Source organism: Aegilops tauschii, chromosome 5 (assembly GCF_002575655.3).
Source record: "Aegilops tauschii subsp. strangulata cultivar AL8/78 chromosome 5, Aet v6.0, whole genome shotgun sequence".
NCBI classification, from domain to species: Eukaryota; Viridiplantae; Streptophyta; class Magnoliopsida; order Poales; family Poaceae; genus Aegilops; species Aegilops tauschii.
The window spans coordinates 384,418,044-384,431,401 of NC_053039.3; the positions used below are offsets into that span (position 1 = coordinate 384,418,044).

The window sequence follows — 13,358 nt, forward strand, 5'->3', positions numbered from 1 at the left end:
AGCCATGAAATCCGAGATAGGATCCATGTATGAAAACGAAGTATGGACTTTGACTGACTTGCCCGATGATCGGCGAGCCATAGAAAACAAATGGATCTTTAAGAAGAAGACGGACGCGGATGGTAATGTAACCATCTACAAAGCTCGACTTGTCGCTAAGGGTTATCGACAAGTTCAAGGGGTTGACTACGATGAGACTTTCTCACCCGTAGCGAAGCTGAAGTCCGTCCGAATCATGTTAGCAATTGCCGCATACTATGATTATGAGATATGGCAGATGGACGTCAAAACGGCATTCCTTAATGGCTTCCTTAAGGAAGAGTTGTATATGATGCAGCCGGAAGGTTTTGTCGATCCTAAGAATGCTAACAAAGTATGCAAGCTCCAGCGCTCAATCTATGGGCTGGTGCAAGCATCTCGGAGTTGGAACATTCGCTTTGATGAGATGATCAAAGCGTTTGGGTTTACACAGACTTATGGAGAAGCCTGTGTTTACAAGAAAGTGAGTGGGAGCTCTGTAGCATTTCTCATATTATATGTGGATGACATACTATTGATGGGAAATGATATAGAATTCTTGGAAAGTATAAAGGCCTATTTGAATAAGTGTTTTTTAATGAAGGACCTTGGAGAAGCTGCTTATATATTAGGCATCAAGATCTATAGAGATAGATCAAGACGCCTCATTGGTCTTTCACAGAGTACATACCTTGACAAGATATTGAAGAAGTTCAATATGGATTAGTCCAAGAAGGGGTTCTTGCCTGTATTGCAAGGTGTGCAGTTGAGCACGGCTCAATGCCCGACCACAGCAGAAGATAGAGAAAAGATGAGTGTCATCCCCTATGCCTCGGCCATAGGGTCTACTATGTATGCCATGCTGTGTACCAGACCTGATGTAAACCTTGCCGTAAGTTTGGTAGGAAGGTACCAAAGTAATCCCGGCATGGAACACTGGACAGCGGTCAAGAATATCCTGAAGTACCTGAAGAGGACTAAGGATATGTTTCTCGTTTATGGAGGTGACGAAGAGCTCGTCGTAAAGGGTTACGTCGACGCTAGCTTCGACACAGATCTGGATGACTCGAAGTCACAGACCAGATACGTGTATATTTTGAATGGAGGAGCAGTAAGCTGGTGCAGTTGCAAGCAAAGCGTCGTGGCGGGATCTACATGTGAAGTGGAGTACATGGCAGCCTCGGAGGCAGCACAGGAAGCAGTCTGGATGAAGGAGTTCATTACCGACCTAGGGGTGATTCCCAATGCGTCGGGCCCGATGACTCTCTTCTGTGACAACACTGGAGCTATTGCCCTTGCGAAGGAGCCCAGGTTTCACAGGAAGACCAGGCATATCAAGCGTCGCTTCAACTCCATTCGTGAAAGTGTTCAAAATGGAGACATAGATATTTGTAAAGTACACACGGACCTGAATGTAGCAGATCCGTTGACTAAACCTCTCCCTAGGGCAAAACATGATCAACACCAGGATGCAATGGGTGTTCGATTCATCACAATGTAACTAGATTATTGACTCTAGTGCAAGTGGGAGACTGTTGGAAATATGCCCTAGAGGCAATAATAAATGGTTATTATTATATTTCTTTGTTCATGGTAATTGTCTATTATTCATGCTATAATTGTATTGTTCGGAAATCGTAATACATGTGTGAATACATAGACCACAACGTGTCCCTAGTAAGCCTCTAGTTGACTAGCTCGTTGATCAACAGATAGTCATGGTTTCCTGACTATGGACATTGGATGTCATTGATAACGGGATCACATCATTAGGAGAATGATGTGATGGACAAGACCCAATCCTAAGCATAGCATAAAGATCGTGTAGTTTCGTTTGCTAGAGCTTTTCCAATGTCAAGTATCTTTTCCTTAGACCATGAGATCGTGCAACTCCCGGATACCGTAGGAGTGCTTTGGGTGTGCCAAACGTCACAACGTAACTGGGTGACTATAAAGGTGCACTACGGGTATCTCCGAAAGTGTCTGTTGGGTTGGCACGGATCGAGACTGGGATTTGTCACTCCGTGTGACGGAGAGGTATCTCTGGGCCCACTCGGTAATGCATCATCATAATGAGCTCAATGTGACTAAGGCGTTAGTCACGGGATCATGCATTGCGGTACGAGTAAAGAGACTTGCCGGTAACGAGATTGAACAAGGTATTGGGATACCGACGATCGAATCTCGGGCAAGTAACATACCGATTGACAAAGGGAATTGTATACGGGATTGATTGAATCCTCGACACCGTGGTTCATCCGATGAGATCATCGTGGAACATGTGGGAGCCAACATGGGTATCCAGATCCCGCTGTTGGTTATTGACCGGAGAGGCGTCTCGGTCATGTCTGCATGTCTCCCGAACCCGTAGGGTCTACACACTTAAGGTTCGGTGACGCTAGGGTTGTAGAGATATGTGTATGCGGAAACCCGAAAGTTGTTCGGAGTCCCGGATGAGATCCCGGACGTCACGAGAGGTTCCGGAATGGTCGGGAGGTGAAGAATTATATATAGGAAGTCAAGTTTCGGCCACCGGGAAAGTTTCGGGGGTTACCGATATTGTACCGGGACCACCGGAAGGGTCCCGGGGGTCCACCGGGTGGGGCCACCTATCCCGGAGGGCCCCGTGGGCTGAAGTGGGAAGGGAACCAGCCCCTAGTGGGCTGGGCGCCCCCCATGGGCCTCCCCCCATGCGCCTAGGGTTGCAAACCCTAGGGTGGGGGGCTTCCCACTTGCCTTGGGGGGCAAGGCACCCCTTGGCCGCCGCCCCCCAACCCTAGATGGGTTTTGGCGGCCCCCCTCCCAAGGGGGCCTATATAAAGGGGGGGAGGGAGGGCAGCAACCTACAGCCTTGGGCGCCTCCCTCCTCCCCTGCAACACCTCTCTCTCTCTCTCGTATAAGCCCGGCGAAGCCCTGCCGGCATCCCGCTACATCCACCACCACGCCGTCGTGCTGCTGGATCTCCATCAACCTCTCCTTCCCCCTTGCTGGATCAAGAAGGAGGAGACGTCGCTGCACCGTACGTGTGTTGAACGCGGAGGTGCCGTCCGTTCGGCACTCGGTCATCGGTGATTTGAATCACGACGAGTACGACTCCGTCATCCACGTTCATTGGAACGCTTCCGCTCGCGATCTACAAGGGTATGTAGATGCACTCCTTTCCCCTCGTTGCTAGTATACTCCATAGATGCATCTTGGTGAACGTAGGAAAATTTTAAAATTATGCTACGATTCCCAACAATTTATTATTCCCTTTATATTCGACGAGAAGCCAGTCGGGACCTTCATACTGAGCAGGCATTCAAAGAAGATTTCTTTCTCTTCTTTCGTAAGAGCGTAGCTGGCAGGACCTTCATACTGCTTTGGAGGCATGCCGTCTTTTTCGTGCAAACGTTGCAGGTCCTCCCGTGCCTCAGGTGTATCTTTTGTCTTCCCTTACACGCCCAAGAAGCCTAGCAGGTTCACGCAAAGGTTCTTCGTCACGTGCATCACGTCGATTGAAGAGCGGACCTCTAGCTCTTTTCAGTAGGGTAGGTCCCAAAATATAGATTTCTTCTTCCACATGGGTGCGTGTCCCTCAGCGTCATTCGGAACAGCTAGTCCGCCGGGACCCTTTTCAAAGATTACGTGTAAATCATTGACCATAGCAAGTACGTGATCACCGGTACGCATGGCGGGCTTCTTCCGGTGATCTGCCTCACCTTTGAAATGCTTGCCTTTCTTTCGACATTGATGGTTGGTCGGAAGAAATCGACGATGGCCCAGGTACACATTCTTTCTGCATTTGTCCAGGTATATACTTTCAGTGTCATCTAAACAGTGCGTGCATGCGTGGTATTCCTTGTTTGTCTGTCCTGAAAGGTTACTGAGAGCGGGCCAATCGTTGATGGTTACAAACAGCAACGCGTGCAGGTTAAATTCCTCCTGTTTGTGCTCATCCCACGTACGTACACCGTTTCCATTCCACAGCTGTAAAAGTTCTTCAACTAATGACCTTAGGTACACATCAATGTCGTTGCTGGGTTGCTTAGGGCCTTGGATGAGAACTGGCATCATAATGAACTTCCGCTTCATGCACATCCAAGGAGGAAGGTTATACATACATAGAGTCACGGGCCAGGTGCTGTGATTGCTGCTCTGCTCCCCGAAAGGATTAATGCCATCCGCGCTTAAACCAAACCATACGTTCCTTGGGTCAGCTGCAAACTCAGCCCAGTACTTTCTCTCGATTTTTCTCCACTGCGACCCGTCAGCGAGTGCTCTCAACTTCCCGTCTTTCTTACGGTCCTCACTGTGCCATCGCATCAACTTGGCATGCTCTTCGTTTCTGAACAGACGTTTCAACCGTGGTATTATAGGAGCATACCACATCACCTTCGCAGGAACCCTCTTCCTGGGGGGCTCGCCGTCAACATCACCAGGGTCATCTCGTCTGATCTTATACCGCAATGCACCGCATACCGGGCATGCGTTCAGATCCTTGTACGCACCGCGGTAAAGGATGCAGTCATTAGGGCATGCATGTATCTTCTGCACCTCCAATCCTAGAGGGCATACGACCTTCTTTGCTGCGTATGTACTGTCGGGCAATTCGTTATCCTTTGGAAGCTTCTTCTTCAATATTTTCAATAGCTTCTCAAATCCTTTGTCAGACACAGCATTCTCTGCCTTCCACTGCAGCAATTCCAGTACGGTACCGAGCTTTGTGTTGCCATCTTCGCAATTGGGGTACAACCCTTTTTTGTGATCCTCTAACATGCGGTCGAACTTCAGCTTCTCCTTTTGACTTTCGCATTGCGTCCTTGCATCGACAATGACCTGGCGGATATCATCATCATCGGGCACTGGTTCCTCTTGATCTTCAGCAGCTTCCCCCCCTTGCAGCATCATTGGGCACATCGTCTGGTTCCTCTTGATCTTCAGCAGCTTCCCCCGTTGCAGCATCACCGTATTCAGGGGGCACATAGTTGTCATCGTCCTCTTCTTCTTCGCCGTCTTCCATCATAACCCCTATTTCTCCGTGCCTCGTCCAAACATTATAGTGTGGCATGAAACCCTTGTAAAGCAGGTGGGTGTGAAGGATTTTCCGGTCAGAGTAAGACTTCGTATTCCCACATATAGGGCATGGACAACACATAAAACCATTCTGCTTGTTTGCCTCAGCCACTTCGAGAAAATCATGCACGCCCTTAATGTACTCGGAGGTGTGTCTGTCACCGTACATCCATTGCCGGTTCATCTGCGTGCATTATATATAATTAAGTGTGTCAAAAACCATTACAGAACATCATGAATAGATAATTAAGTGACCAAATTAATAGAAGTTCATCATCACATTAAAACCAAAGTACATACATAGTTCTCATCTAACAACATATATATAGCTCTCCAGAGCATCTAATTAATTAAACCATACATTAAAACTATGTAAAACATTTCAATGCGAAAACAAATGCGATCATAATCGCAACCAAGGTAACAATTGATCCAACGGCATAATGATACCAAGCCTCGGTATGAATGGCATATTTTCTAATCTTTCTAATCTTCAAGCGCATTGCATCCATCTTGATCTTGTGATCATCGATGACATCCGCAACATGCAACTCCAATATCATCTTCTCCTCCTTAATTTTTTTTATTTTTTCCTTCAAGTAATTGTTTTCTTCTTCAACTAAATTTAACCTCTCGACAATAGGGTCGGTTAGAATTTCCGGTTCAACCACCTCCTAGATAAATAAAATCTATGTCACGTTGGTCGGTATATTTGTCATAAACAATAAATGAACCAAATAGTTATAAAAAGATAATATATACCACATCTGAATCATAGACAGGACGAGGGCCGACGGGGGCGGATACCAAAACCATCGCACTATGTAATAAGAAGGAATAATAAAAGTAACAAAATTAGACAAGTATCTATCTAAAGTAAGATTTTTTTCCTTTCAGAAAGAAGATAAGAACAAGAGGCTCACCAGGTGGTGCTGGCGACGAGATCGGCACGGGCGATCGACGGCAGTGAAGACGGGGACGGGACGTGACGGACCGCTAAACCTAGACAAATCTCGGGGAAAATGGAGCTCGGAGGTCGAGTTTCGAGAGGAGAAATATTAACTAGTGTGGCTCAGACATTTCATCGAACACCTCATGTGCATAGGAGGTGAGCTAGAGCACCCAAATGCCTTCCCCTCGTCGGCCAGAAAAAACAGAGCACTGTGGAGTGCTCTGCTGTGGCGATGGGGTATATATAGACAACTCATTGGTCCCGGTTCGTGGCACCAATCGGGACTAAAGGCCTTTGGTCCCGGTTTGTGCCACGAACCGGGACCAAAGGCCTTGTGCTGCCCCGCGTCAAAAGTTTAGTCCCACCTCGCTAGTTGAGAGGGCTCGAGAGTGGTTTATAAGCGCTGCTGCGCCCACCCTCTCGAGCTCCTCTCAACTGCAGGCTTTCGGGCCTAACCGTTCTCTTTGCCTGTGGGGCCTACTGGGCCTTCTGCGGACCTGAATCCTGGCCCATGGATGGGTTTCAAGTCGTATTCAGGCCGTGGTGGCCCAGTAGGTGGCATAATTTTTTTCTCTGTTTTTTGTTTTCTCTTTTGCTTTATTTGTTTTGTTTTGTTTCTACTTACAACAAAAAACTTATTTATTTTATTTCTAATTACTTATGTATTTTACTTTAATTATTTTATTTTTATTTATTTTACTGCTGCTATTTTTATTTAATTTATTAAGGTTTATTTATTTTAGTTACTATAGTTTATTTTATTTTATTTTATTAAGGTTTATTTATTTTTATTTATTTTATTAAGGTTTATTTATTAATTTACTATAAAAAAATGAACATAGATGCGCCTATAGAGAAAATTCAACGTAAATTCATAATAAATTTCTATGAAATTCAAAGAAATTTACTGTGAATTTAGGTCAAATTCCCTGTATAAGGGCATCTATTTTCACTTTGAGAGGAGCTCAACAAGGCAGAGAGGGACGGGCTTATAAACTGGTGTGAGCGCCCTTCGGTTGGCGAGGTGGGACTAAACACTGGCCGCAACTAGGACCAGCCCTTTAGTCCTGGTTTGTGGTATGAACCGGGACTAAAGGGCTGTGGGCCAGGAGCGTGGCCCATTGGTCCCGGTTTGTCCCACCAACCGGGACCAATGCCCCCACGAGGCCCGGCAGGCCCCCGGCCGCACGAACCGGGACCAATGCTCACATTAGTCCCGATTCGTGACTGAACCGGGACTAATGTGAATATTGCCCTGTGACCAAAGCCCAGTTTTCTACTAGTGTGGCATCCTTAGTTAACCTCTTGACGTCAAAGTCATTTGATACACAAACCCAAACTATCTTCTTGAACCGAGACTTCACTTGCTGGCAGATGTGGTGAGCCATAGTTGTCTTTCCAACACCCCCAATTCCGACTATTCGCAAAGGAAAAGGTGTGGTAGCACCCGGGACTCCCGGCACCCCCCTTATCTGCCCGTCTAGTCATTCTGAGATTCGTGCTAGGTTCGGTCTAGGATCAGATTATTTGCAGCACCCTGCCAACTTTGTCAGCCCATTTGCCTCATAGCGGAGAAGTTAGGCGTGTGTCAAGATAGCACTGAGCAGTAGATTCCTGTCTATGACTAGCTTGCCCACCCATACGGTCACTGTTCTTGATGGGTAATAAAGGAAATGGGACAGAGGGAGAGAGAAAGCATCCACGTTTCTTCTCCCGGGATTTTGGTCTCTTTCACGTGTGAGACAGGAGAGAGGGGAGTAGAGGGACAAAATTTCTGTTTTAACCTTTTGTATTAACAAAATCCTAAATTAACCTCGTTTGTAAAAAATATTTGAATCTGACCTTTTTTGGGCACGCCAACCAGGGGCGGAGACAGGGAGGGGCGAGCAGGGGTCAGACCCCTGCCAATCGCTCGCCCCCCTCAACAATTTTTAGCAGGTAGTGCGTAACAGCCGCAACTAATTACATAATTTGCCCATTTCTTTTTGAGCGTAACATAAGCCCGTATAAAAACAATTAACTAGACCAGCACCAAAGCAGAGAAGCCCACCCAATAATCCATGTACGACGGTTCTAGCTATTTTTTACCACGGCCCAGTGCCTAATCCATCAGTATGGACATGCGTGTTCTGCACTTCTCCTAGGCCATTCTTCGCCGCCGCCGCCGCTTGCCGTCAGCGTGTCCTGCTAGGGTCTAGGGTGTTTGCCGTTGCCCTTGGCCGCTACTCGACACGACAACAACACCGTCCACCACTGATCTGCAGTACGCGGTCGACGCACGGGCATGGGCGGACGGCTTGACGCAGGCGGATCTAGATCTCAGGTGAGCAGGATAGATGCAGGTATATTACACTGATAGTAGTTATTACTTTCTATGTTCTAAAATAATTGTAGCTCTACGTTTGTCCTAAGTAAAACTAATCTACATTTAATCATGTTTATAGAAAAATACGGTAAGATCAACAAAATTAAATATACATGGTGTGCATATTTTTTAAAGATTCTAATAAAACTATGGTGTTTCAAATATTGATATATTTTTCTACAAACTTGGTAAAACTTGAAGAAGTTTAACTTAGAATAAATTTAGAGCTTCAATTATTTTAAAACAGAGGGAGTGAGATTTTTTTGTGTGGATAAATTACGACCTTACTATGGTTAATTAATGTTTCATATAAAACAGTAAATTAGTCTAGTAATTACGTGTCCATTTGTACTCCCTTCGTTCATTTTTATAAGTCGTTTCGGACAACTAAAATTGAGCTGTTTTGTACACTGTCTGAAATGCTACAACGCCTTATAAAAGTGAACAGAGGGAGTACTAGTCAAAGATGAAGCGGAAGAATAAACAACAAATGGGGTAAATTCTTTTTCAATCCAATTGGTTCAATTTCAAGCTCCAACATCATTAGTATATTTTTTATAGTTCCAAACAATAATTTTATGTATTATCATCGATGCTATTGTGGGACTTAATATATTGTGATATTCTGTCGCTTGCGTCAACAATGGTGTCTCGCCCCCCTCATGTTCAAATCCTGGCTCCGTCCCTGACGCCAACATCTCTAACGTTTGGGTTACACGGGAAACGCCATTGTCCATGCCTGCATGAGCTTAGTTGGCGTTAACGTGGCAAAGCGAAACGCCATGCTCCTTGGCGTTCGGAGGAAACGCCATAAATCTTGGCGTTTGGTCCCTAACTAAGATTTGCTAATTGCTGACCGGCTGCATCGCTGTATGCATGCTCGGCCGCTCGCTAGCTTCTCTCTGTGCGCGTACGCATGCATGCATCCCGCAGTGGCTTAGGTAACTAGGTCGTTGTTGGCCGTAGCACTCCCATTATCAGGGTCATCTAGTTTAATTGTCGTTCATGATCTTTCACTACGTAAACGCATATATGACCCCATAATCAAATATTAGAGCCTTTGAAAGGGAATCTCTAACATCAACCCGCAAACCTTCCGCATTCATTCGGATCGCGCTGTCCGGACCGCGGAAACCATCCAACGCGCCTGTATCGGTCCGTGGTGCGGCCCGGACGTATTTTCTCCCACTGCTCCCAAGCCCTCTTCTGACCGCCATGGCCCACCCAACCCCCCTCCCCCCCCCCCCCCCGCCTCTCCCGTGCTTTTCTTTTGATGCACGCTCCGCTTACCGCGCCGCATTCATGCCGGCCCAGAGCACGGAGCAGCCGACATTGATGCCGCATGATGTGACCGGACAGAGGGCGGCGCTGATCGACGCGACCTCTCGTCAGCCGCTGCAGACGCAACTTCCCGAGGAACCAACTCCGGTCGATGGGTCAATGACAGTATTGGTGATCCACACCCAAGACTGGACCCAACCACTGCACGCCTATATGACCAAGGGTGAGCTCCTCCAGGATAAAACGGAGACCCGATGCATCGTCTATCGCTCTAAAGCCTACACAATAATCACCCCACCAACCACCACACACATTAGAGGAGGCCGTAGTGGTGATCCACACCGAAGAAGATGTTTGTCAGCGTTGTATATCCCTTTGTCACGCGTATGATTTGCCACGTCAAAACGAGATTCAAATTTTGGTCAGTGTTTTTTTCCACTGTCAAGAGCTACGTGCTGTGCGTTTTGTTATAATTTATAAAATGGTGGTTTACTGCATTTACGGACACGATTGTGATGGTTTTCTGCATTTACAGACATGATTGTGATGGTTTTATGCATTTCACCTAATTCAGAACCAAAGAGGAACGTCTCAGTGATTTTGGTGCTATGTACTACCTCCGTCTAGGTGAATAAGTCATTCGCGTAGTTCTAGGTCATCGATTTGATTAATTAAATATGTGTTATATGTCATGAAAAGTATATCACTAGATTTCTACATCGATGTAGTTTCTAAATATATATTTTTTGTTACATATAATACATATTGAGATAGTTAAATCGTCAACCTAGAACTATGCGAATGACTTATTCATCGAGACGGAGGTAGTACTCCGTACTTTGAAAGGGAACTACGGTGCAAGAATGCTAAGAGCACTATAGCTAGACATAGCAAATATGACCCCTTAAATGTCCGCGGACGCGGCCGGCCAGTAACCGGGCGTGTCCGTTTTGAGCCCCTATTTATCCGTCTGCGCAGCCACACTCATTTTTTTCTCATATGTCCGAACACTTGCACATGATTGTTGGAGATGAAAAGAGAGAAATAAAAGAATGAATAAAGAAAGAGAAAAGATGGTCCGGGGTGGGGCCGCGTCCTACGTTGCGGAATGCCCAGGTGCGTCCGCGAGCCCTCATATCCTTCCCATATTTGAGATGTATATGAGGGTTCGCAGACAGCCCGGGCATATAGGAATGATACGAGGGGTCCGGTTGGGTCGCGTTTTTTCTTCTCTCTCATGTCCAGTCATTGACCGGGCACGTCCGCAGGCGTATAAGGGATGATTTGAGATGTCCGGCTATAGATGCTCTAACATTGTAGTACAGTTGCATACAAGAGTGTAAGGATAACACACAGGACTTGGTTAAGGAATCTATCTAGTAGCACTTATGGTGGAGTATATATCGATTTTACCATTCGTGGGTCAGAGAATCTTCTTAACATAAAACAAATCATGAAAGAACTAGGGACACTGTCACGGCTCATCGCTGATAATTAACGTGCTCCGCCACATAACGTTCTACTTATCCATGCATGCATGCACGCATAGAACCTACGTCTCATGTCACTCACCTAAGCATGCTATGGCAGGTAGACGACGTGCATGCATGCGGCGATGGCAGCTAGTCAAATCTGAGCGCCCAGGGACCAAACGCCAAGATGTATGGCGTTTCCTCCAAACGCTAAGTAGTATGGCGTTTCGCTTTGCCACGTCAACGCCAACTAAGCTCATGCAGGCCAGGTCCAGACACCATGGACCATGGCGTCGTCCGTGTAAGCCAAACGCCAAGGATGTTGGCATGACCAAAAAAGTCAGATTCAAACTTTTTTAACAAACGAGGTTAATACTAAAATTTGTTAGCACAAAAGGTTAAAGTAGAAAAATTGTCCCAAGTAGAGAGGAATTTTTTTAATGAGAGAGTGGTGCTATGAAAGAGAGAGAGAGGGGAGAGAGGTGGCGTGTGTCAGGGAAAAAAGGAGCAGAGAGGTGATGCGGGAGAGAGAAAGGGGTGAGGGACTAGTATATGTAGTCAATGGGGTCATCGGGAAGTGACAGGTGATGGGGAATCTGCCTACTAATGTACAGTGTCCTACGAGATGCCCAGCTACCGCGAAAAGTTCATTCTGCACCCGAGCTCATATGCTCCCGCATGAACAGTAAAATCGAAAAAAATAAAAAAAATTCAAAAAATTCCAATTTTTTTTCGAGAGAAACATTGACAAAAGTTCTAAGTGCCTGCAAAAATTCATCATGAAATCACATTCCTGTAAGGCGTGGCAAAAAAAAACAAATTCAGTGCTTCAAAATGCGTTTGAAAGTAGCTTTTTCAAAGTACTGTTTTTGTTTTTTTTGCCACGCCTTCTAGGAATGTGATTTCATGACGAATTTTTGCAGGCACTTAGAACTTTTGTCAATATTTCTCTAAAAAAATTTGGAATTTTCTGAATTTTTTTCGATTTTACTGTTCACCCGAGCTCATTTGAGCTCGGGTGCAGATTAGCCGCGTCCCAGCTACCGTTGTTACTATTCAATTAGGCCTGCAAAACCAAACAGCATTGCAGTTCTTGGCACAGATCCCTGGGTCTCCTACTATGCATGAACGATGGTGATAAACGGGAGTCCAGACACCCGGGTCCTAAAAGGCCGGTCTCGCACGTTGACAAAACAGCAAAACCTTGTAAGTTTTTGGGCTCACTATGGACTTGATTGATTGTTGTTGACGTCATTTCTGCTACATTGACTTCGTAGCTTGCTCTCTTGCGTTTCAGGTGATCCCTCCTACTGCTAGTATTTGCAGATGCACCAAGCAATTTCAGCAACTGCCTCAATTCTTTGTCACGACCAAATATTTTTGCCTCCGCCGGGAAAGAACTAGTTTCTGGCCTGACTGACTTGTCAAACCGGGGTATTGCTTCAGGCAAGCCCATCTTCTCTAGCTGATTAGAAAGAATATCCAACCTCTTCTGGATATCCTTAACTTTATTGAAGCTACCTTGCATGACGGTTTTAAAGAAATCAATGAAAGGATAAGGGCTTGCATTACCCTCCACTGCCACCTTCCGCTCATACCACCTGAACTCATCAAGAAGGTCATCAGCATCATAGACTGCATCCTTAAACTTGGGAAGGAGCTCGGCCACACAGCGACCATGGCTCCTCCACTCCGCGCGATCAACGAGGTTGTACATTGCAGGAAGAATATCACTGAGACATTGTAGGCCACTTTGCAAGTGCAATACTTCCACCTGAGGATTTTGCTCCTGTGTACCACTCCATCTAGAGCGCAGAGATGAAATAGCCGATCTAGTCCACTGAAACAAATTGGCACACTCATTGATGCCACTAATGACCCCAATAGCATTTGATATACTCATGGTGCCTAGACTATGAAGATTTCCTTTCCTTCCTTTCTGCAAATTATACACACAGTGAGCATTATAGAAATAAAAATCATATTTTCTTGTCAGAGTAATATTGGCTGTATTTAATACTAATTCTTAGCGTGAAAGAATGTAGTAATCCTAATTCGATTTGTATAACTCACAAGAATTGTAACAATGATAAATCACAATTGAAGGCAAAATTTCCAAGAATCAATTTCTTTCAAAGAACCACCTTGTGATTGTTTATGGGAAGAGCTTGCTCACCTCGTTCCATTAGTACTAAATAGGCTTATTAACATGGC

General features: G+C 45.7%; 1 pseudogene; it reads right to left on the reverse strand.

Moving 5' to 3' along the window:
- Positions 1 to 13,047, reverse strand: part of LOC109750983 (putative disease resistance protein RGA1) — a 31,401-nt pseudogene extending 18,354 nt beyond the window's left edge.
- Between the last annotated feature and the right edge of the window lie 311 nt (positions 13,048 to 13,358).